The sequence below is a fragment of the Oryctolagus cuniculus genome, chromosome 20 (assembly GCF_051225735.1).
Source record: "Oryctolagus cuniculus isolate XC-2025 breed Fujian yellow rabbit chromosome 20, ASM5122573v1, whole genome shotgun sequence".
NCBI lineage: Eukaryota > Metazoa > Chordata > Mammalia > Lagomorpha > Leporidae > Oryctolagus > Oryctolagus cuniculus.
Window position 1 is genome coordinate 54,016,125 of NC_142886.1, and position 26,153 is coordinate 54,042,277.

At 45.5% G+C, this 26,153-nt stretch overlaps 2 pseudogenes; both read right to left on the minus strand.

The window, feature by feature from the left end:
• Positions 1-12,696: 12,696 nt before the first annotated feature.
• LOC138847250 (immunoglobulin heavy variable 3-23 pseudogene) lies at positions 12,697-13,238 on the minus strand (annotated as a pseudogene).
• Positions 13,239-13,262: 24 nt separating this feature from the next.
• Positions 13,263-19,724, minus strand: LOC149120225 (immunoglobulin heavy variable 3-23 pseudogene; annotated as a pseudogene).
• Positions 19,725-26,153: the final 6,429 nt, after the last annotated feature.

Consider the following 26,153-nt stretch of genomic DNA (forward strand, 5'->3'; position numbering starts at 1 on the left):
GTGCTACCACTACCAGCATAAATGCATCCAATCCACTCCAGCCCCTTCCCTGGAGCCTGGCAGACCCAGCTTACTCCAAAGCTACTGAGGGAGAACCCAGAGGCTTTGCAGAAGAGTTTCAGGGATCCCACAGGCTTGAACAGGCCTCCCCCGGATTCCTCCTGTTGCTCCTGACATTGGACACCTGCAAACACAGATGTCCTGGTCAGGACACTGTCACTCACACTCTCTGTGTCTCTCACTCACGTCCTCTCCCAGACTCAGTGCCTCGCATTCCTCATTATTAACTTTGAGCACAGCGACCAGGAGAAGCCAGCGCAGCCCAGTCTCCATGGTGAGCGTCTGTGTTGAGTGCGATCACTGAGTGGAACCCTGGAGTCCTGGGGCTGGAGCTCCTGTGCCAGATCTGCAGGGTGAGGGCTGGGCTGGTTTTCATGGGCAGAGGGAGGCCCTATTTGCATGAGCTGCCCCTATATAGCCAGCCCTGGAGTAGACGTCTCAGACAGGACAGGGCCCAGGGCAGATGTACATGTCCTGTGGGTGTAGGCTATGATAGGATTTGGATCATATGAATTTTTTATATTTTATTGTTTTTTCATTTTAGTATGTGTGTACCCTTAGTATCCAGTGTTAGCAATATCATGTCCTTCATTTTTTAAATAACAATTGTTTCATATTATCTATTGACATCTATATCATCTATATGAAAGACATTGGAATAGTGATAGAGAGAAGGGGTGCGAGAAACACAAGTGTAGTGATGGACAGAAAAGATGAAAATGGGAGATTTCTGCCTTTGGATTGACAGCCCCAAACTCCCCAAATGCCTACAACATCTAGGAGTTAGCCTTTCTAAAACCTGGAGCCCAGAACTGCGTCTGTGTTTCCTTTGTCGGTTGTAGGGGCTCTATTGCTATAGCGTCATCTGTAGTTTACCACGATGTGTTATCAGGAAAAAGTGTAGGAAGCCGTGTGGCTGGGCTCAAGCAGCACTCTGATGGGAACACGGGTGTCCCTAGTGGGGACTTTGCCGATTTTGTCCTAATGCCTGCCTCCCACTTTTAAACAGATAAAAGACTGCAAGTGGATTCTTTTAAGGTTAACTATGTTTTGTTTCCTTATTCATCCATTGCCTTATTTAACACTCGTCATGAACACAGAACACTGTGCTTGCTAGTGGGGTTTGTGTGCTATTGGAATCTGTGTGTTGTAGAAATGGGCACAGATCAACTCAGTGTCGTTCACATTTACACCTCCTTTCCTACACTCTGAGTTGGAGGGGCCTGGAGGCCTCAATTCTCTTTATTTGTGGAACCTGTCGTGGGTTGTGGTGAACTGAGTCAGCCCACTGTGGTGTGGGCAGAATTATTCCTTCCTGTGAGTGCTTTGTACCCTGTTATCAGCCATCCCCTGTGTTCCCCCTCTTCCCTGTTCCGTAACCATGATTCTGAGTTCAGCTCAAGCACTGGATAGAAGTCACTGTGTCACAATTCACCCACAGTCCTGGGTTCAGGTAATGCAGCTGTGTTCACAATAGTTCAGTCTACAATAAAGTGAAATGTGCATAAAACAGTGAATGCAGTCTGTTACATTTGACATGGAATATTACTCAGTGTTAAGAAGGAGGTTGCTCTGTCATTAGGAAATCATGGGTCAGCCTTGAGCATAATATGCTAACAAGTAATGCAGGTACATCTGGACACATAGTATGTGACATTAGTTATATATGCCGTCCACAAGCTTGAACTCACAGAGGTAGAGAGTGCAATGGAGATCACTGTGTACCATGACCCAAGTGTTTGTCTCCTTCCAGCCCTGTGGGAAACTGCAGGAAGTTCTAGGCTCCTGACTTCATGCTTTTGCAGCCCCAACATTGCAACCATTCAGGAAGTGAAGCAATGGATTGAAATTCTCTATCTGTTGGTCTCTTCCTCTCTTGCTATAACACTGACTTTCAAATAAATAGATACTTAAAATAATTGAAGATTAATTATACATATGATTAGGAGCCTAATTGCTAATGTTGAATGATCTCAAGCAACTGAATCCCAAGGGAAGAAATCAATTGTTTAAATGCAGTGATGATAAGGTGGTGACAGGAGCAGCACTGGAGTGAGCCTGTGGGATTCCTGCCTCCCCTGTCAGGATGCTGAGTGCTGTGTCCTAGTTTGGTTCCAGTTTCAGTTTCCTGCCTAAGCACACTCTGGGAGGCCATAGGTGAAGTTCCAAGTACTGCCATGTGGACACCTGGACAGAATTCCAAGCACCTGGCTGTCACCTGACCCAGCTGAATCTTTTGTAGCAATCGGAGAAGTGACCAGGCATTGGAAGATCACTGTCAGTCTCAGTCTCTTTTTGGACACATACATACATACAAATTTTAAAATAAGTGAAATAATATCTATAAACTTTTAAAGACGTTATATAAAGGGAAACATACAAAATGCTGTAAACCTGGGAACAGCATGCATATCCCTGTTAGAAGCACAATGAGACATCCCATTCCTCCGGGTAGAATGAGAATTATCAGACAATCCAAGGCTGACAATTCTTGGGGAGGCAGAGTAAGACGACAACCCTGGGACAAGGCTGGGGTCAGGAAAATTAGTCAAAATGTTATGGAAAATCGTCAAAAACTGACAAGTACAATTACCACAGGATCTACAAACACCATTTCTGGGTAGAAGGAATATGATATCCCTGGAGGTGTCCACTGGATCCACAGTCACTGTGGCAAAGACATCTGCAGTTCCATGTTCAATTAAAGCAGCGCCAATCTCAATAGTTCACACATATAATCCATGGAATTTTCATGGAAGAAAGAATCAACAATGGAACAAATGTACAAAGCTACATTTTACCAGGAGTTTATATGGCAGTAAAGTGGAAGAAATTCTGTATTTTGGACAACTGGGATGATCCTAGAGAATAATGTCCAAGGATAATGTGTCAGGATAAGTACACTCTGAAAACCATCAAGGCCAAGAAGACAAATAATATGAGATGCTGGTTACATGAGATAAAAAGGATGAACTCACAGAGGCAGGATACAATGGTGAGACCAAAGTCTGAGCGAGGGAGGAGCAGAGGAGACGCTGTTCAAGGTCAGAGTTTCAGCCCGACAGGGTCCACACATTCAGTGATCTATTGCACAGGATGGTGACAGCAGTGAAGGGAATATTGTGTCTGTGGAATTCCAAAACAGGAGACAAATGCTATTCTACCATGGAAACATAGGGTTTTCTGATGAGCTTGTCAATAAATCTGTGCTCTGGGCATTGTTTCTGGAGAACATGAATCGGCCATTCACGGAGTTTACATAATATGTGCTACCACCATTATAACTATTAGCTGCGATCCACTCCAGCCCCTTCCCTGGAGCCTGGCGGACCCAGTCCATTGCATGGTTAGAGTGTGAATCCAGAGGCTTTGCAGGAGACTACTAACAGAAACAAACTGCCAACTACAGGGCTCACAGCATGTGCAACAAATAATGGAGAAAAATATACTCCACTACTACATGCCATTTATGAAAAATCACTGGTGCATTTATACACTGAGAACAAATTTGCAGAAAATGGAGAAAACATCACAGTGGTTTAGCTTGTGAATATTCCGCCTGTGATGCCTACATCCCATACTGCTGTCTGTTCTTATTCCAGCAGCACTTCCAATCATCTCTTGTTGATGCACCTGTGAAAGCAGACAAGCATGGTCCAAGTGATTGGGCCTCTGCACCCAGGTGGGGACTAGGAAGAAACTCCTGGCTCTAGGTGTCAATGTCATTTGGGGGAGTAAACCAGCAGATGGGAGAATTTGTCTCTGGGTCTTTCCCTCTCTGTGTGTAACACTGACTTTCAATAAATAAATAAATCTTTTCTAAAAGATTGCATATGTAGTATCAACAAACTTTTAAAGTCCTGGAGGAAATTTATCAACAGGCTGAATGATGTCCACATAACAATATTATTGTTTTTCAATTTTGAATTTATTTTGTATTTTTTAAAATTTATTTTTAAGGAATAAAAATGTCATAGTACAACTTTAGGAATATAGATATTCTTCCCAGCATTTCTGCCCTCCCACTTACATTCCCACCACCTTTCTCATCCCTCTCACTTGTCAGTTCAGTTTTCCAATAAGATTCCCTTTAAGTTGGTACACAGATTCAAGATCAAGATTCATCATCAAGATTCACTTGTATTGCTACACAGAAAACCAGCTCTGTACTATGTAAAGATTTAAACACACACACACACACACACACACACACACACACATATCCAAGAACTGTTTGAGAACTGGTTTACAGTTAACTCTCATAATAGAACTCATTGAGAATGGAGGTCCTGCATGGGGAGTTAGTGCACAGTGAGACCAGTTGTTAATTTAACAATAAACATTCTTACGTATGATGTCAGTGACCACCTGAGACTCTTGACATGAGCTGCTTAGGCTATGGAAGCCTTTTGAGTCCACAAACTCTGATAGTATTTGGACAAGGCCATCAGCAAAGTGGAAGTTCTCTCCTCCCTTTAGAGAAAAGTACCTCCTTCTTTGAGGCCACTTCTACTGCCTGAGGTCTCAGTCACAGAGATCCTTTAGGCAGAACATTTTTGCCACAGTGTCTTGGATTTCATGCCTGAAATGTTCTCATGGGCTTTTCAGCCAGACCAGGAAGTCTTAAGGGCTGATTATCAGGTCAGAGTGTTACTTAAAGCGGTTATCATTCTATGAGTCTGCTGTGTAGACTTCTCATGTTGTAACATTCTCTCCTTTTAAATTCTATCTCTTCTTATTACCAGGCACTTTATCCTATTTATATGATCACTTTAACACTTAATCCTATCTATGTGTTCACCTTACACTTAATGTGATCACTTTAGTTAAGTTTCATGGGACTTGGAGTCCCACAACAAAATTTTAAATTGTGTGTTTAGAAGTAAGTCCATAGGAATGTATGCACTTTACAGTTAAAAAATTCCTCCTCCTGCTCTTACTCCCATTCCTATTTTTTACTGAGATCAATTTTCAAATGACTGTATGTGCATACGATGGACTGAATGTTACGTAAATTCTTCAACAAATAGTAGGAAGAAAAATAAACAAACAAACAAAAAACAAACAAACAAAAAACTGTCCCTCGACAGTCAAGAGAAGGGCAGCTCAAGTCTTCCCTTCTCGAAGTGTCAATTTCACTTACCTAGGTTTCCTTTTGGGTGCTCTATTAGGTCTCACCTATCAGGAAGAACATGTGGTATTTGTCCCCGGGGTACTGGCCTTTTTCACAAAGTATAATCTTTTCCAGATTCATGCATTGTGTTGTGAATAACCGGATCTTATTGTTTTTACCACTGTGTAGTATTCCATAGTGTACACATCCCATAATTTCTTTATCCAGTTTTTGGTTGATGAGCATTTAGTTTGAATCCATATCTTAGCTATTGTGAATAGAGCTGCAATAAGCATGGAGGTACAGGTATCTCTTGTGTGTAGTGAATTCATTTCCCTTGGGTAAGTTCCCAGGAGGGGGATTCCTGGGTCATATAAGGTAGGACTATATTCAGATTTTTGAGATATCTCCATAGTGTCTTCCATAGTGGCTTTACCAGTTTGCATTCCCACCTACAGTGGATTCAGGCACCTTTCCACACAACCTCGCCAGAATTTGATGTTTGTTGATTTCCGTATGAAGCCATTCTAGCTGGGGTGATGTGAAACCTCCTTGTGGTTTGATTTGCATTTCCCTGACAGCTAGTGATGCTGAACATTTTTTCATGTGTCTGTGTTGGCCATTTGGACTTCCTCTTTTGAAAAATGTGTAAGTCCTTGGCCCATCTCTTAACTGGGTTGTTTGTTTTGTTTTTTGGAATTTCTTCATCTCTTTGTAAATTCTGGTTATAAATCCATATCCGTTGCATAGCTTGCAAATAATTTCGCACATGCTGTCAGATGCCTCTTCACTTGCCTGAGTGTTTCTTTTACCACACAGAGAATTCCCGATTTGATCTAATCCCATTTATTAATTTTGGCTTTGACTTCCTATGTCTCTGAGGTCTTTTCCAAGAACTCTTAACGTGTGCCAGTGTCTTCAGGGCTTCCCTAATGTTCTCTACTAATTGGATGGTGTGGGATCATAGGTGTTTATCTTTAATCCTTGTTGAGTGGATTTTTGTATAAGGTGTAAGATAGGGGTCTTAGCAGGCACCGTGGCTCACTAGGCCAATCCTCTGCCTTGCAGCGCCAACACACCGGGATCTATTCCCGGTCAGGGCGCCGGATTCTGTCCCGGTTGCCCCTCTTCCAGGCCAGCTTTCTGCTGTTTCCAGGGAGTACAGTGGAGGATGGCCCAAGTGCTTGGGCCCTGCACCCCATGGGAGGCCAGGAGAAGCACCTGGCTCCTGCCATTGGATCAGCGCAGTGTGCTGGCCACAGCACGCCTGCCGAGGTGGCCATTGGAGGGTGAGCCAACGGCAAAGGAAGACCTTTCTCTCTGTCTCTCTCTCACTGTCCACTCTGCCTGTCAAAAAATAAAAATAAAAATAAAAATAAAAATAAATAAAAAGTGAAAAGGAATCTGAAGATTACCTGTACATTTTAATGACATAGTTGTGGTATGAAAAAATGATCTTGCTAAAATAGCCAAGCTACCATGTGATTCACAGATTCAATGCATTTCCTGTCAAACACCCTGTATTCTTCACAGGAAGAGGAATAAAATTCTGGAATTCACAAGAAAATTTCAGGGTAATGATGACTGAACAGTCTTGAGAAAAATAGCAAAGCAGGAGGCTTCATCCTAGCTGAGCTGAAATCAGACCTGGTGCTGGGATAACATAGACACCCACAGCCGTGGAGCACAACAGAAACGCAGAAATAAAAAAAACACATTCTCAGAAAACTGATTGCATGCATGGTGCCACACACAGAATGGGGGATGGGTATTCTGTCATACATGGGGTTGGGGAAACTTGAATGCACTTGAAAATAATTCAATTATGTGGTCATCTCGCACCACATACAGAAACAGAGTGAGCTTGAAAAATACCTAAAAAGCAAGACCTGAGACTGTAAAGTTCTAGAAGAAAACACTGGACAAAAGCAAGCTGACATTGGTTTGGGCAATGGCATTTTGATAATCTCCAAAGTACAGGCAACCAAGCAAAAATAGGCAAAAGATAATGGATCCAACTACAGAGCTCCTGTGTAACAAAGAGAGTGATTGAAGAACCAGGAGTCGCCTGCAGTTGGGCAGAAAGTATTTTCTGATCACACCCATGGGGGCCAATGTTGTGGCCCTGCAGGTTAAGCTGCCATACCTACTATGCATGCATCACACAGGAGCATGGGTTCAGATTCTGCTTGCTCCACTTCAAATCCAGCTCCCTACTAAAGGACCTGGGTCAAAGGTGACCCAAGTGTTTGTCCCCTTCAAGCCATGTGGAAAACCTAGAGAATGTTCCTGGGTCCTGGCTTCAGCCTCAGCCATTTCCAGCCTTTGCAGCCATTCAGGAAGGAAACCAGTGGATGGAAGATTCTCTCTTCATCTCTTTGGGTGTTTCTCTCTTGCTATAAACTGCCTTTGAAATAAAAGATATTTAAAGTAAATGACAGATACTTACACATATGCTTAGGAGCCTAGATCCAAATGTTGAATGTCATCTTACAACTGAATCACAAGGGAAGAAATCAATTGTTTAAATGTAGTGACTGATTGGCCGGCGATGCAGCTCACTAGGCTACTCCTCCACCTGCTGTTCCGGCATTCAGGGTTCTAGTCCCGGTCAGAGTGTCAGATTCTGTCCCGGTTGCTCCTCTTCCAGTCCAGCTCTCTGCTGTAGCCCGGGAAGACAGTGTAGGATGGCCCAAGAGCTTGGGCCCTGCACCTGCATGAGAGACTGGGAGGAGGCGCCTGGCTCCTGGCTTCAGATCGGCACAGCACGCTGGCTGTAGCGGCCATTTGTGGGGTGAACCAATGGAGGGAAGACCTTTCTCTCTGTCTCTCTCTCTCTCACTGTCTAACACTGCCTGTCTAAAAAAAATGTAGTTACTGATAAGGTGGGTGACAGGACTGGCCTTGAAGGTATCACATGGGATTCCTGCCTCCCATTTCAGGATGCTTAGGTTTATGTCCAAATTTTGGGTCTATTTCAGACTCTTGCCAATGTGCACTCTGGGAGGCAGTACGAGAAGTCTGAGGTAATCCCATGTGTGAGACCTGCACTGAAATCATGCACCTGGCTGTGATCTGACCGAATCCAGCTATTATGGGCATCTGGGAAGTTACCCAGGATTCAGTAGATCACTGTCTGTCAGTCTCTGTCACTTTGTCTTTTTGGACAAATAAACACATACAAGTTTTAAAAGAGGAAAAAGTATATCTGTAATTTTTTGAAGAAAATATACAAAGGCAAACGTATAAAAATGCTTTAAATCTGAGATCATCATGCATGTCAATGTTAGAAGCACAACGAGACAGCCCACCCCTCCTGGTAGACTGAGTATCATCAGACATACCAGAGCTGACAAGTCTTGTGCAGGAAGAGAGAGAAGAAAACCCTGGTACAAGGCTGGAGTCTGGTAAGTTAGTAAAGCTTCCATGGAAAACATCAAAAGCTGAGAAATACAATTATCACAGGATCCTCAGACACTGTTGCCTGGTAGAAGAAACATGAAGTCCCAGAGAGGTGCCCAGGGGATCCACAGCCACTGTGGCAAACACCTCTGCAGTTCCATGTACAATTAATGCAGCATAATTCATGAGAGCTCACACATATAATCCAGTGAAATTTCCACTGAAGATGGAATGGATAATGGGACAAGTGGAAAGGGTTATACTTTAACAGGAAGTTTATATGGCAGTAAAGAGTAAGAAGGACAGAGCTTCAGGCCGGCAGGATCCACACGTTGAGGGATCTGCTGTACAGCATGGTGACAGCAGTTAAGGGAATATTGTATCTACAGAATTCCAAAACAGGAGACAGATGCCATTCTACATGAGACATGTGCGTGTGGGGAGCAACCGAGACTAGACTAAATTACTGGAACTGCTAAGACTAATTCTATGCATCTGATCTCCCACCATATGGCGCTGAGAGAGAATAAACAACTACCACACAGCTGCCTCACCAATTCGACTAACAAGCTGCAGAAGCTGATCCCGCTCCTGATTGGAGGAGAGCATCGTGCTCAGCGTGTGGGGAGAGAACGCCAGCAGAGTTGGGATTGGTGGAAGAGGACTATAAAGGAGGAGAGAGAGACAACATGCAGGAGGAACATCTGAGCAACCCCTGAGAGAGCCAGCCGGCGGTGTGCTGCTCCTTCCCGGAAGCAGGGGGGAGCGGCAGCAAACCGAGGAAGGGCCTGGCAAAGACAACAGCGCTGGGTCTGGTGTCGTTCCTCCGCAAGTGGGGGAGCGACAGTGCGTTTTGCGATGAGCATGTCAATAACTCTGACTTCAAAATTCCACTGAATTTGATACATTCATTTTCAACACATATCATTGTACCTCATATGTCTGTATTCACTTATTATTCATCAAACAGTCATGACAGGAAAGGGAAGAATGGCAAATAGTGAAAATTCTGTTCTCTAAAACTGAATCATCACCTACTGTCTTCCAGGGTGCATTGTCAGTACAAGTGTGGGAAATGTGTAAATGGGCTCTGTCCAGGACTCTGATATGCAGCCTGGGTGTCTCCCTCTCTAAAACTGATCTAAGACTGCAAATGGATTGATGACGCCAGTGAGCATAGACATGGAGTGAAGAGCAGGGACTCTGGACACATGGTTGCTGGGACTGGTTCTTCCTGCAGCTGCGATTCAGCCTCAGGACACTGGGCATCATGATGGAGCCACAGACACAGCTCCCCCTGATGTGGACTCCAGCCCCAGAGTGCACAGCCACTGTGTGTCCCACTTTCTGCTCTCCCTGAACCACAGCAGGTGCAGGGGGTCCCACGACACTGGAGCAGAACCAGATAAACTGGAAGTGCACACCCAACACTTTGCATTCTGTGATGACCTTGACTGCTGATGTCCAGTGTATTTCCCTTCTGAGTTCAAGCAGGGAGCCCACAGGAGGGTCCCATGATCTAGAGGATGAGGAAGTCCCTGTAGGCTTCCCAGGTGCCTACAGAAGCTCAGCCTGAGACACAGCTGAGCTGCAAGTACAGTCCTGAGTGCTGTGACGTTCACACAGGGACCACAGACTGTTTCAGGATTAAAGGAAAAATGGAGATCAGGTATAAAGACTGTGGAACCTGTGGAACAGCCACCTTTTAAAATAAGATGGTTGGTTCATTTTAGCACACAGGCTACTCTGACAGGAGCAGTTTGATGACATATATAATTGAGGTTAACAAATCAAGTCTCTGGCTCAGCTCTCTCTGAGTTTTAAGGGAAAACTAAAATTGTTCTAAAGTCGGCAGTGTTTGAGGGCACTGTCCTGAGTCAGACTTGAACACACTCATGAGGTCCTCAGAGAGTCCCACATCTCTGACCCTGGTCACCACTGTCATCGTTCATGAACCTGAATTTGTTCATATAGGACTTCATCCTGTCACATCAAACTTCTCTATGTCAGTGAAGTCAGTGGCGGGGACAGAATCATAAAAGTAGCAGTCTTCCCTCAGAACTGTAGGAGAGGAAACCACTAATGGTGCCGTGACTCGGATAGGAAACCTAGGCAGGGTTTAGTGTCATTCCTCCATGAAGACGGGGAGTGACATAATGGTGCCATGACTCGGATAGGAAACCTAGGAGGGAAGAAGCAGGAAAATACCGGAGAGAGAGACTAGAAGAGCCTAGGGGAAAGCCGGATGGAAAAGGTGCCGGAAGAAGCTATTGAAAGCCTAGGCATAGACTCGGATACGGACTGTGGGAAAGAAGTTAGGATTTAAAGTGAAAGCAAGAAGAAACTTAGACTCAGATACGGACTGCGGGTTGAAAGTGAAAGTGAAACCTATAAGAAACTTAGACTTGGATACGGACTGTGGGGAGAGGCCAGGAGAAATGAGGGAGGAATATTGTTGGAAGAAAACTTAGGGAAACTTACCGGGTAGAAAAAAATGTTAGGGAGGATGAAGCCGCGAGTGCAGGCCGAGGCAGAGACGTAAGCCAGCTTGGAATTCTTCAAGTCAGCCCGGGGAGCAAACGGCGAAAATCTGGAATCAGAGGCAGAGACGTGGGCCGCCAGGTTGGAATTCGCCAGGTTAGTCCGGGGAACTTGGACTGAATGCCGGTGGCGGAAATGTGAGCTACGCTGTGTGATTCGCGGAAGCCTCGGCATGCAGAGAGAGCACGGGGCATGAATAGATAGGGAACGTGGGGCTAGTGGAGGCCGTGGTGTGGGCGCGAAGGGGCGCAGAGACCGCGGAGTGCACGCACGAAGCCGGGAAGCCGCGCAGATGAGAGAAGCGCGGGCTGAAGCGGCTCAGAGCCGGGAAGCTGCCAAGAAGCAGCCTCGGGGCGGGCGCTGGGAAGCCGCAGGGATAAGAGAAACAGAAGTTTTAGAAGTAAAATGAGAGAAATAGGAATGCTGGTAGATAGAAGTAAAATGGGAGAAAAGAATGCCCGGAGATAGAGAAATAGAGAAAAATAAGGCCTCCCCACAACATGGCAATGAGAGAGCTTGGATTCGGTCTGCCTGATTAGTGAGGCGGTGAGCACCTGCGGGCAGCTAGCAGCTTATGCACCGCAGGTCACCGAAGACAGGCACGAATTAACATCAATAAGTCTCCCCACAATACCGCAATGAGAAGGCTTGGATTCGGTCTGCCTTATTAGTAAGACGATAAGCACCTGTGGGTGGCTGCAGGTCACCGAAGACAGGCACGAATCAACATCAATAAGTCTCCCCACAATACGGCAATGAGAAGGCTTGGATTGTTAGGGCTTGTAAGCACCTGCAGGCAGTTCTAGCAGAGCAGAGCAGAGCATGCGCCGCAGGGCACCGAACACAGGCACGCATCAGCGCCTAAAAACCTCCTTACAACATGGCGCAGAGAGGACCCGGATTCGGTTTGCCTGATTGATAGGGCTTGTAAGCACCTGTGGGCAACTCTAGCAAGCAGAGCAGAGTGTGTGCCGTGGGGCACCAAAGACAGGCGCGTATCAACGCCAAAAATAAAAAGAAAGGGGGATCTGTGGGAAGCAACTCGGACTAGACTAAGTTACTGGAATTAAGACTTATTCTATGCATCTGCTCTCCCACAATATGGTGCTGAGAAGGGAAAAACAGCTTCTACACAGCTGCCTCCAGTTCAACCAATAAACTGTAGGACCTGCTCCTGATTGGGAGAGAGCAGCGTACTCGGCGTGTGGGTAGCAGAGTTGGGATTGGTGGAAGAGGACTATAAAGGAGGAGAGAGACAACATGCACCAGGAACATCTAAGGGGAACATCTACCTGAAGGAACACCTGTGCAGCCCCCAAGAGAGCCGGCCAGCGGTGTGCCGCTCCCCTGCGGAAGTGGGGAAAGTGGCCAGGGCGAACCGCCGTTCCACGGAGGTGGAAGGGACGGCAGCCAATCCGGGAAGAACCAGCAGCAAACCTGGGGAGGGCCGAGCAGACAAAAGAACAGCGCAGGGTCCTGTATCGTTCCTCCACAAAGAGGGGGAGCGACAAACCACAATTCCCTGACAGGTAACCAGGACTTAATTTCCCTCTGCACCTGTGCAGGACCATAATCTGAGCTTAATGCATCATGTGCACTCCCTGGTGGAACCGTGCGTCCCTGCAGGGAAGTTTGTGTCCGGGCTCAGCCTGAGGGTCCCTCACTGTGTCTCTGACACAGAAATACATGGCTGTGTCCTCGTCTGTAAAACTGTTCATTTGCAGAAACACCGTGTTCTGGGCATTGTCGCTGGAGATGGTGAATCGGGTCTTCACGGAGTTCGTGTAGTTTGTGATACCAAGCCAAGATAAATGTATGCGATCCACTCCAGCCCCTTCCCTGGAGCCTGGCGGACCCAGCTCATGCCATAGCTACTGAAGTAGATTCCAGAGGCTTTGCAGCAGAGTTTCAGGGATCCTCCGGCTGGACCAGACCCCCTCTGGACTCCTTCAGCTGCTCCTGACACTGGACACCTGCAAACACAGACGTCCTGGTCAGGACACTGTCACTCACACTCTTTGTGTCTCTCACTCACGTCCTCTCCCAGACTCAGTGCACCGTGTTCTCCATCATTACCTTTGAGCACAGTGACCAAGAGAAGCCAGCGCAGCCCACTCTCCATGGTGAGCGTCTGTGTTGAGTGCGATCACTGAGTGGACACCTGGGACTAAAGTGGAGCGATAACTCCAGTCAGCATGGCATCGAGTGAAGAGCAGGGACTCTGGACACATGGTCTAAGACTGGCTCTTCCTGCAGCTGTGATCCAGCCTCAGGACACTGGGCACCATGCTGGAGCCACAGACACAGCTCCCCGTGATGTGGACTCCAGCCCCAGAGTGCACAGCCACTGTGTGTCCCACTTTCTGCTCTCCCTGAACCACAGCAGGTGCAGGGGGTCCCACAACACTGGAGCAGAACCAGATCAGCTGGAAGTGCACACCCAACACTTTCCATTCAGTGATGACCTTGACTGCTGATGTCCAGGCATTTCCCCTCGGATTCTGGCAGTGAGCCCCCCAGGAGGTTCCCAGGACCTAGAGGATGAGGAAGTCCCTGTAGGCTTCCCAGGTGCCTGCAGAAGCCCAGCCTGAGACACAGCTGAGCTGCAAGGACATCCCTGAGTGCTGTGACGTTCACACAGGGACCACAGACTGTTCCAGGATTAAGGGGAAATGCAGGTCGGGTTAAAGTCTGCAGAAAGTGAGTCTGGATCACACACACGTAAAGTCAAAGGTTGGTTCAGTGCACACTTGCTGGTTGTGGCAGGAGAGGGATGGGTGGAATAGTTGCTGTTTAATAGATCAACGGCCCTGTCTCGGCTGTCCCTGGTTATGAGGGAAAACTGAAACTGTCCAAAGCTTTCAGTGCCCTGAGGGTGCTGTCGGGAGTCAGGTTGGAAGAGACTCAATAGTGTCCTCAATATTCCCACATCTCTGACCCTGGTGAGCAACAGTTGCTGTCCATGAACCAAATTGTTCATTTAGGACTTCTTCCTTTTACATCAGACTTTCTCCCCGTCATTGAAGTTGGGAGGGACAGAATCATATAAGTAGAATTCTTCCCTCAAAACTTTTACAGGAGAGGAAATCCCAGTTCCCTGACAGGAAACCAGGGCTTCATCTCCCTCTGCGCCTGTGCAGGACCAGAATCTGGGCTCAGTGCGTCTCGTGCGCCCCCTGGTGGAGTTGTGCGCCCCTGCACGGAGGTTTGTGCCTGGGCTCAGCCTGAGGGCCCCTCACTGTGTCTCTGGCACAGAAATAGGTGGCCGTGTCCGAGGCTGTCAGACTGGTCATTTTCAGATCCACCGTGCCCGAGGTTTTGGAGATGGTGAATCGGCCTTTCGCCCAGCTCTTGTAGTATGCGCTACCACCATAACTAATGTATCTTATCCATTCGAGCCCCTTCCCTGGAGCCTGGCGGAACCAGCTCACTCCATAGCTACTGATGTCGGATCCAGAGGCTGTGCAGGTGAGTGTCAGGATTCCTCCAGGCATGACCAGGGGACCCCCGGACTCCTTCAGCTGCTCCTGACACTGGACACCTGCAAACACAGATGTCCTGGTCAGGAAGCTGTCGCTCACACTCTCTGTGTCTCTCACTCACGTCCTCTCCCAGACTCAGTGCCCCACGTTCTCCATCATTATCTTTGAGCACAGTGACCAGGAGAAGCCAGCGCAGCCCAGTCTCCATGGTGAGCGTCTGTGTTGAGTGCGATCACTGAGTGGACACCTGGGAGTGCTGGGGCTGGAGCTCCTGTGCCAGAGCTGCAGGGTGAGGGCTGGGCTGGTTTTCATGGGCAGAGGGAGGGCTATCTGCATGTGCTGCCCCTATATAGCAGGCATGGGGTCAGACGCCTCAGACAGGACAGGGCCTGGGGCAGAATTAGGTGACCTGAGGGTGTACAGTGATGGCTATGATAGGATTCAGATCATATGAATTTTTATGTTATCATAATTTCAAAAAGTTGAAGGCAATGACCTTGTTTCATTTTAATATGTGTTTACCCTCATATCCAGTGTTAGCAATATCACGTCCCTCATTTATTTAAGTAACCACTAGTTCCTTATCATCTATATGAAAGACATTTGGACAGTGATAGAGAGAGAAGGGGTGAGAGATACAGAAATGTAGAGATGGACAGAAAAGGTGACAATGGGAGATTTCTGCCTTTGGGTTGACAGCCCCAGACATCCCAAATGCCTATGACCCCTAGGAGTTAGTCTTTCTGAACCCTGAAGCAAGAAACTGTGTCTGTAATTCCAATGTCGGTGGTAGGGACTCATTTGCTTGTAGTGTCATCTACAGTTTCCCATGATGCATTATGAGGGAAAATGGGAAGCCGTGAGGCTGGACTCAGTCAGTTCTCTGATGGGAACACGGGTGTCCCTAGTGGGGACTTAGCCAATTTTGTCCTAATGCCTGTTACCCACTTTTAAATAGATGAAATACTCAAGTGGATTTTTTAAGGTTAACTATGTTTTTTTCCTTATTCATCCATTGCCTTAAAGTTTAAAAACTATTTAAACTGTTTAAAACTGTTCCTGAACACAGAACACTGTACATGGTAGTGGGGTATAGAGTGCTATTGGAATGTGCATGGTAGAAATGGGCACAGATCAACTCAGTGTCATGCACATTTCCACCTCCTTTCAATCACTCTTAGTTGGGCAGCCTGGACACATTAGTTCTAGTTATTTGTGGAACCTGTCGTGTGTTGTGGTGAACTGAGTCAGCCCACTGTGGTGTGGGCAGAATTATTCCTTCCTGTGAGTGGTGCTTTGTGTCCTGGTATCAGCCGTCCCCTGTTCCCCCCTCTTCCCTGTGTCTAGTAATCATGACTCTGAGTTCAGGTCAAGCACTGGGTAGAAGTCACTGTGTCACAATTTACCCACAGTCCTTTGTCAGGTTGCAGCTTTGTTCACAATACTTCAGTCTCAAACAAAGCAAGTGTGCATAAAACAGTGAATGCGTTCTTTCCCATTTGGACATGGAATATTATTCAGCATTAAGAAGGAGGTTGTTCTGTCATTAGAAAATGTGGGTCTCTTTGGAGCATACAAACTAAAAGAAATAATGCAAGTACATGTGGACACATAGTAAGTGACATTAGTTATATATGCAGTCCACAAGTTGAACTCACAGAGGTAGGAAGTGCAATGGTGATCACTGTCTACCATGTTTGTCCCCTTCCAGCCCTGGGGGAAACTAGAGGAAGTTCCAGGCTCCTGACTTTAGGCTCAGCCATCCCCAGCCTTTGGCAGCCATTCAGGAAGTAAACGAATGGAAGGAATTCTCCCTCCATCTGTTGGTCTCTTCCTCTGTTGCTATAACACTGTCTTAAAATAAAATAAATAGATACTTAAAATACATTGAAGATTAATTATACATATGATTAGGAGCCTGTTTGCTAATGTTGAATGAACACAGACAACTGAATCCCAAGGGAAGAAATCAATTGTGTACATGCAGTGATGATAAGGTGGTGACAGGAGCAGCACTGGAGTGAGCCTGTGGGATTCCTGCCTCCCATGTCAGGATACTTAGTGCTGTGTCCTAGTTTGGTTCCAGTTTCAGATTCCTGCTAAGCACACCCTGGAGGCCGTAGGTGAGGTTCCAAGTACTCCCATGCGACACATGGACAGAATTCCAAGCACCAGGCTGTTGCCTCATCCAGCTGAAGCTTTTGTAGCCATCGGGGAAGTGACGCAGGAATTAGAAGATCACTGTCAGTCTCAGTCTCTCTGTGGTTTTGGACAAATACATAAAGATAAATTCTCAAATAAAATGATAAATTTTAAAATTTATATCATTTCTATAAATTATTAAAAGAAGATATGTAGACAGACATATAAAATGCTATCAATTTGGGACCATCATGTATGTCCATGTTAGAAGCACAATGAGACATCCCATCGCTCCTGTTAGAATGGCTATTACCAGACATACTAGAGCTGACATGTTTTATGGAGGTAGAGAGAGATGATAACCCTGGTACAAGTCTGTGTAAGGTTAATTAGTAAAACCGTTATGGAAAAGCATCAAAAACTAGAAACAGAATTATTACATGATCTTCAAGCACCATTGCATGGTACAATGAATATGAAATCCCAGGGAGGTGTCCACGGGATCTGCAGTCACTGTAGCAAACACCTCTGCAGTTCCTTGTTCATTAAAGCACCGTCATTCAAAAGAGTTCACACATATGATCCAGTGACATCTCATGAAAGCAAGAATGGAAAATGAAAGAAATGGACAAAGTTACATTTTAAAAGGAAGTTTAAGCCGGCACCGCAGCTCAATAGGCTAATCCTCCACCTTGTGGTGCTGGCACACTGGGTTCTACTCCCTGACAGGGGCTGGATTCTGTCCCGGTTGCCACTCTTCCAGACCAGCTCTCTGTTTTTGCCTGGGAGTGCTTTGGAGTTTGGCCCAAGTGCTTGGGCCCTGCAACCCATGGGAGACCAGGAGAAGCATCTGGCTCCTGCCTTTCGATCAGCGTGGTGCACCGGCCACAGCATGCCAGCCGTGGCGGCCATTGGAGGGTGAACCAACGGCAAAAGAAGACCTTCCTCTCTGTCTCTCTGTCTCCCTGTCCACTATGACTGTAAAAAAATAAGGAAGTTTATAAGCAGTACAGAGTAAGAAATTCTGTAATTTTGGACAACTTGCATGATCCTGGAGAATAATGTGCCTAGGATTATATGTCAGCAAAAGTACACTCTGCTAACCATACAGGCGAGGAAGACACATAATATGTGATGCTAACTGCGTGGGATAAAAGGATGAACAATGGTCAATCATGAAGATTCAGATCTCTGAAAACTGGTGTTGTGTTTGCCAATGTTTTATGGAGATGATTAATGAAGGCAGTGCACTCAAGGCTTGGCAGCTGGAACCCAGGAGCATGGAACTGCATCAGTGTTCCCACCTTGGTGATGGGGCCTCCTAACACATCCATCATCTCCTGTCTTCCAGGGTGCATTGTCAGTACAAGTGTGGGAAATGTGTAAATGGGCTCCATCCAGCACTGTGATATGCAGCATGGATGTCTCCCTCTCTAAAACTGATCTAAGACTGCAAATGGATTGATGACGCCAGTCAGTACAGACATGGAGTGAAGAGCAGGGACACTGGACACATGGTCTCTGGGACTGGCTCTTCCTGCAGCTGTGATCCAGCCTCAGGACACTGGGCATCATGATTGAGCCACAGACACAGCTCCCCGTGATGTGGACTCCAGCCCTAGAGTGCACAGCCACTGTGTGTCCCACTTTCTCCTCTCCCTGAACCACAGCAGGTGCAGGGGGTCCCATGACACTGGAGCAGAACCAGATCAGCTGGATGTGCACACCCAACATTTTCCATTCAGTTATGAACTTGACTGCTATTGTCCAGTGCATTTCCCTCCTGAGTTCATGCAGGGAGCCCACAGGAGGGTCCCAGGACCTAGAGGATGAGGAAGTCCCTGTAGGCTTCCCAGGGGCCTGCAGAAGCTTAGCCTGAGACACAGCTGAGCTGCAAGTAAATTCCTGAGTGCTGTGACATTCACACAGGGACTACAGACTGTTCCAGGATTAAAGGGAAAATGGAGATTGGGTATAAAATCTTAGAACGTGAGGTCAGAACACCCACAGTTAAAATAAGACAGTTGGTTCAGGTCAGCACACATGCTGCTCTGACAGAAGGAGTGGGACAACTTATAAAACTGAGGTAACAAATCAAGACTTTGGCTCGGGTCTGTCTGGGTTTGAACGAAAACTAAAATTGTGCTAAAGTTGGCAGTGCCCTGAGAACGCTGTCCTGAGTCAGACAGGAAAACACTCACTACGTCCCCAGATAGTCCTGCATCTCTGACCCTGGTGACCACTGTCATCGTTCAAGAACCTGAATGTGTCCGTTTAGGACTTCTTCCTGTTCACATCAAGCTTCTCTACGTCAGTGACGTCAGTGGAAAGGACAGAATCAGGAAGTAGATTCTTGCCGCAAAACTACAGGGGAACAAACCCCAATTCCATGACAGGAAATCAGGGCTTCATGTCCCTCTGATTCTGAGCGGACCAGAATTGGGCTCAGTACGTCTTTTGCGCCCCCTGGTGGAACCGCACTCCCCTGCAGGGAGGTTTGAGCCTGGGCTCAACCTGAGGGTCCCTCCTGTGTCTACTGCAGGGAAATACGTGGGCGTGTCCGGGGCGGTTAGACTGTTCATTTGCAGAGACACCGTGTTCTGGGCGTTGTCTCTGGAGATGGTGAATCGGCCATTCACCCAGCTCGCGTACCATGTGCTACCACCACTACTAATCCATCCTTTCCACTCCAGCCCTTCCCTGGAGCTTGGCAGACCCAGCTCATATAGTAGCTACTGAAGTCGATTCCAGAGGCTTTGCAGGAGAGTTTCAGGGATCCCCCAGGCTGGACCAGACCCCCTGCGGACTCCACCAGCTGCTCCTGACCCTGGACACCTGCAAACACAGACGTCCTGGTCAGGAAGCTGTCACTCACACTCTCTGTGTCTCTCACTCACGTCCTCTCCCAGACTCAGTGCCCCGCGTTCTCCATCATTACCTTTGAGCACAGCGACCAGGAGAAGCCAGCGAAGCCCAGTCTCCATGGTGAGCGTCTGTGTTGAGTGCGATCACTGAGTGGACACCTGGGAGTCCTGGGGCTGGAGCTCCTGTGCCAGAGCTGCAGGGTGAGGGCTGGGCTGGTTTTCATGGGCAGAGGGAGGCCTATCTGCATGTGCTGCCCCTATATAGCAGCCCTAGAGTAGACACCTCAGACAGGACAGGGCCCAGACTGATGAGAGTGTCCCATGGCAGTCCGATATTATTCATATATGGGACAAGTGATAAATTGTGTGCTCTCATTGCACAAAGAACCCTGTCTTGGTCCTTTTATGTGAATGGACCTACAACATGTTTTCATGGGTTCCCTGAGCTCTTGGCCCAGGTCAACATTACAGGAGAAATCATCACACTCTGGATGTGTCCCCAACTCCATGTGCTAACAGGAGTCCAGCACCTGATCTGCCCCCTCACCACAGGACTCAGCTCTGCCCCAGTCCACCCTCAGCACTCACGGGGGCTTCCTGGTGAGGTCTGCAGAACTCCCTGCCAACAGCAGAACAAGGAGCACTTTTGCTGGATTCCATTTTTGACAGAGAGATGCACAGGGGACCAGGTTCCACGCAAGTGCATCTGAGTGTGGTGTTCCACATGCCAGTGTCTGTCTGTCTGTCTGTCTGCTCTTCACAATTTCTTTCCTGGGCAATTTTGCTTCCATGGGCAATGCTGTTGAGCTGTGATAGATACAGAGGCAGCCGCACATGTTGAAAGTGTGTGGTGAGTGCGACTCACCTGTGCCTCTCTCACTCATCTTCACAACTATGCCAAGAGCAAATATCACATCCCACGGTGCTGCCCACTGCCTCTGTGTCACCCAGCCCTGGGCCCACCTCCTCCAGTCACATTAAGGCCTGAAACCCTTTGGATTCCTTCACAACAGATTCATCCAGTTCAGCCCTGTGCATCATGCAAGTTTTGTGGCAGAAGTCGAAGGTCTTGAGTTTGTAGGTTCTGTGCAGCCCAGGTGAATGAGTTTTTGTTAGTTTTTAACCAAAATATCTGAAAATCTTATATGAGTGAAACTGAAAGTAAAGCAGAGAGGATGGCGGAATAGTGAGGGTGTGCACCGAGAGTCCAGGAAAATTTAGTTTAATAAAAGTGGAGTTACAGTAGCCTCAGAAAAAGGATCAGGAAAAAATTGCAGAGGAAACTCTTCTGGATCTAGTGGCTGTGACTCGGAGGACCTACTGGGAGAACAATGTCACCCACCGCGTGGAAGCTGAGCCGCAGGAGCCGCAGGGTCTGCGGGCCAGTGCAGGAAGGGGAGTGGATGTTACATAGACACCAGCAGGGAGAGTTGGGATGCCCAGGGCTCCGAGTCCACACATCGGCGCTGGAAGGGGAGGTGAGCTCAGTAACCCATGACATTGACGGGGAAACGGCGGTCAGAATCTAGAGGGGAGTGGGAAAGTTCACCAGACTGACTACAGGAGAGAAGGAAAAAAGGTGTTGGGGTTCTCTCACCGCCAACCTTGAAAAGGTTGCAAGGTTTGCAAGAGTTTGCAAGAGTTTGCAAGGTTTGCAAGAGACAAAGAGCAGGCCCCCTCTCTGGATTTACATAACAACAGGGGAGAGCTAAGGAACTGAGTCACTACAATTCAGTAGCCTAGGCAACCCAGTGGGAGTCCAGAGGAGAAACAGAGGCTGCACAGACTCTTTGGGTAGAAGCCAGAGATCAGAAGCTAAATACCATCAATTCTGCACAGCCTTGTGGTGCGGTATTACTTACCTCCTGAATAGAATAAATAAATAAATAAATAAATAGAGAGAGATTTACCACACATAAACTGAGGGTGTCACCTTTGCACACCCGTAACCCGGAAGAACCAAGCAGAGCTCTCAGGCCACACCCATCTCAAGCCTCCAAGGCTCCTCCAACAGCAGGCAGTCCACTTAACACAGACATAGTATAAAATAAAAAAAAATTAAAAAAATGCACAGTGACGAAAGAAGAATTAACTATGCCAAGCAACAAACACAGAAATCGAGGGAACAACATCAACGATGACACTATGATGCCTCCAAATAAACAAAACACCCCAAGCCAAGATTATGAAGATGATGAGATAGAAGAAATGCAAGATACGGATTTCAAAAAAATTATGATAAGAACATTTAGAAGTTTTCAAAAGCAAATCCTTGAATTACAGAAATCCTTATTGGACAGGATTGAAAATCTCTCTCATGAAAATGAAATTTTAAGGAAGAATCAAAATGAAACGCAGAAACTAGTAGAACAGGAAAGTGTGATAGTGAAGAGAAATCAAAATGAAATGAAGAACTCAATAGCTCAAATGACAAACACATTAGAAAGCCTTAAAAACAGAATGGGTGAAGCAGAAGAGAGAATATCGGACTTAGAAGATAGAGCACAGGAAAACATACAGTCAAACCAAAGAAAAGAAGAGAAAATTAGAAATCTAAAAAATATTGTTGGGAATCTACAGGATACTATTAAAAAAAAACAACATTCAAGTTCTAGGAGTTCCTGAAGGCATGGAGAGAGAAAAAGGATTAGAAGGCCTTTTTAGTGAGATACTAGCAGAGAACTTTCCAGGTTTGGATAAGGACAGAGACATCCTAGTACAGGAAGCTCATAGAACCCCCAATAAACGTGACCAAAAGAGATCCTCACCACGACACGTGGTAATTAAACCCACCACAGTGAAACATAAAGAAAAGATCCTAAATGTGCAAGAGAGAAACGTCAGATTACTCTCAGAGGCTCTCCAATTAGACTCACAGCAGACTTCTCATCAGAACACTACAGGCTAGGAGGGAATGGCGAGACATAGCACAGGAGCTAAGAGAGAAAAATTGCCAGCGCAGAATATTATATCCTGCTAAGTTCTCATGTGTGAATGAAGGTGAAATAAAGACCTTTCATAGCAAACAGAAATTGAAAGACTTTGTGGCCACTCGCCTGGCCCTGCAAAAGATACTTAAAGTATCAGAAACACAGAAACACGGCCATCAATATGAAAGCAGGTAAAGGAAGAAAAACCACCAGTAAAAGAGCATGGGAAGCTCAAACCATATACTAGAAAATATCTCTGGGAAAATGGCAGGGCAAAGTCACTACATATCAATAGTCACATTAAGCATTAATGGTCTTAACTCTTCAGTTAAAAGACACCGATTGGCTGATTGGCTCAAGGAATACAACCCAACTATTTGTTGCCCTCAAGAAACACATCTCTCTAACAAAGATGTATGCAGACTGAAAGTGAAAGGTTGGAAAAAGATAATCCATGCCAACAGAAACAAAAAAAGCAGGTGTAGCCATATTAATATCAGACAAAATAAACTTTAATACAAAAACTGTTAAGAGAGACAAAGAGGGACACTATATAATGATTAAGGGTTCAATTCAACAGGAAGATGTAACTATTATAAATGTATATGCACCTAATTACAGGGCACCGGTCTATTTAAAAGATATGTTAAGGGACTTAAAGGGAGACTTAGACCACAATACAATAGTACTGGGGGACTTCAATACTCCACTCTCAGAAATAGACAGATCATCCGGACAGAAGGTCAACAAGGAAACAGCAGATTTAATCGACACTATTGCCCAAATGGATCTAACAGATATCTACAGAACTTTCAATCCTACATCTAAAGACTTTACATTCTTCTCATCAGTGCATGGAACCTTCTAAAGGATTGATCACATACTAGGCCATAAAGCAAGTCTCAGCGAATTTAAAAGAATTAGAATCATACCATGCAGCTTCTCAGACCACAGCAGAATGAAGCTGGGAATTAGCAACTCAGGAAACCCTAGAAAGTATGCAAACACATGGAGACTGAACAACATGCTCCTGAATGAACACTGGGTCATTCAAGAAATCAGAAGAGAAATCAGAAACTTTCTGGAAGTAAATGAGGATAACAACACAACATATCAAAACTTATGAGATACAGCAAAAGCAGTACTGAGAGGCAAGTTTATAGCAATAGGTGCCTATATCAAGAAATTGGAAAGGTACCAAATAAATGAGCTTTCAGTGCATCTCAAGGACCTAGAAAAACTGCAGCAAACCAAACCCAAATCTAGTAGGAGAAGAGAAATAATTAAAATCAGAGAAGAAATTAACAGGATTGGATCCAAAATAACATTACAAAAAATCAGACAGCGAGAAGCAGGTTTTTTGAAAAAATAAACAAAGTTGACACCCCATTGGCCCAACTAACTAAAAAAAGAAGAGAAAAGACCCAAATCAATAAAATTAGAGATGAAAAAGGAAACGTAACAACAGACACCAGAGAAATAAAAAGAATCATCAGAAATTACTACAAGGACTTTTATGCCAGCAAACAGGAAAATCTATCAGAAATGGATAGATTCCTGGACACAGGCAATCTACCAAAATTGAACCATGAAGACATACAAAACCTAAATAGATCCATAACTGAGACAGAAATTGAATCAGTAATAAAGGCCCTCCCGACAAAGAAAAGCCCAGGACCAGATGGATTCACTGCTGAATTCTACCAGACATTTAAAGAAGAACTAATCCCATTTCTTCTCAAACTATTCAGAACAATCGAAAAAGAGGGAATCCTCCCAAATTCTTTCTATGAAGCCAGCATAACCTTAATCCCTAAGCCAGAGAAAGATGCAGCACTGAAAGAAAATTATAGACCAATATCCCTGATGAACATAGACGCAAAAATCCTCAATAAAATTCTCGCCAATAGAATAGAACAACACATCAGAAAAACCATCCACCCAGACCAAGTGGGATTTATCCCTGGTATGCAGGGATGGTTCAACATTCGCAAATCAATTAATGTGATTCACCACATTAACAGACTGCAAAAGAAAAAACATATGATTATCTCAATAGATGCAGAGAAAGCATTCGATAAAATTCAACACCCTTTCATGATGAAAATTCTAAGCAAATTGGGTATAGAAGGAACATTCCTCAATATAATCAAAGCAATTTATGAAAAACCCACGGCCAGCATCCTATTGAATGGGGAAAAGTTGGAAGCACTTCCACTGAGATCTGGCACCAGACAGGGATGCCCACTCTCACCACTGCTATTTAACATAGTTCTGGAAGTTTTAGCCAGAGCCATCAGACAAGAAAAAGAAATTAAAGGAATACAAATTGAGAAGGAAGAAGTAAACTATCCCTCTTTTCAGATGATATGATTCGTTACTTAGAGGATCCAAAGAACTCTACTAAGAGACTATTGGAACTCATAGAGGAGTTTGGCAAAGTGGCAGGATATAAAATCAATGCACAAAAATCAACAGCCTTTGTATACACAAGCAATGCCACGACTTAGAAAGAACTGCTAAGATCAATCCCATTCACAATAGCTACAAAAACAATCAAATACCCTGGAATAAACTTAACCAAGGATGTTAAAGATCTCTACGATGAGAATTAAAATCTCTTAACAAAGAAATAGAAGAGGATACCAAAAAATGGAAAAATCTTCCATGCTCATGGATTGGAAGAATCAACATCATCAAAATGTCCATTCTCCCAAAAGCAATTTATAGATTCAATGCAATTCCAATCAGGACACCAAAGACAATCTTCTCAGATCTAGAAAAAATGATGCTGAAATTCATATGGAGGCAAAAGAGACTTCAAATAGCTAAAGCAATCTTGTACAACAAAAACAAAGCCGGAGGCATCACAATGCCAGATCTCAGGACATACTACAGGGCAGTTGTAATCAAAACAGCATGGTACAGGTACAGAAACAGATGGATAGACCAATGGAACAGAATTGAAACACCAGAAACCAACCCAAACCTCTACAGCCAACTTATATTTGATCAAGGATCTAAAACCAATTCCTGGAGCAAGGACAGTCTATTCAATAAATGGTGCTGGGAAAACTGGATTTCCACGTGCAGAAGCATGAAGCAAGACCCCTACCTTACACCGTACACAAAAATCCACTCAACATGGATGAAAGACTTAAATCTACGAACTGACACCATCAAGTTATTAGAGAACATTGGAGAAACCCTTCAAGATATTGGCACAGGCAAAGAGTTTCTGGAAAAGACCCGGGAGGCGCAGGCAGTAAAAGCCAAAATCAACTGTTGGGATTGCATCAAATTGAGAAGTTTCTGTACTGCAAAAGTCAGGAGAGTGAAGAGACAACCGACAGAATGGGAAAAAAAATATTTGAAAACTATGCAACAGATAAAGGGTTAATAACCAGAATCTAAAAATCAAGAAACTCCACAAAAACAAAACAAACAAACCACGTAAAGATGGGCCAAGGACCTCAATAGATATTTTTCAAAAGAGGAAATCCAAATGTCCAACAGACACATGAAAAAATGTTCAAGATCACTAGCAGTCAGGGAAATGTAAATCAAAACCACAATGAGGTTTCACCTCACCCCGGATAGAATGGCTCACATACAGAAA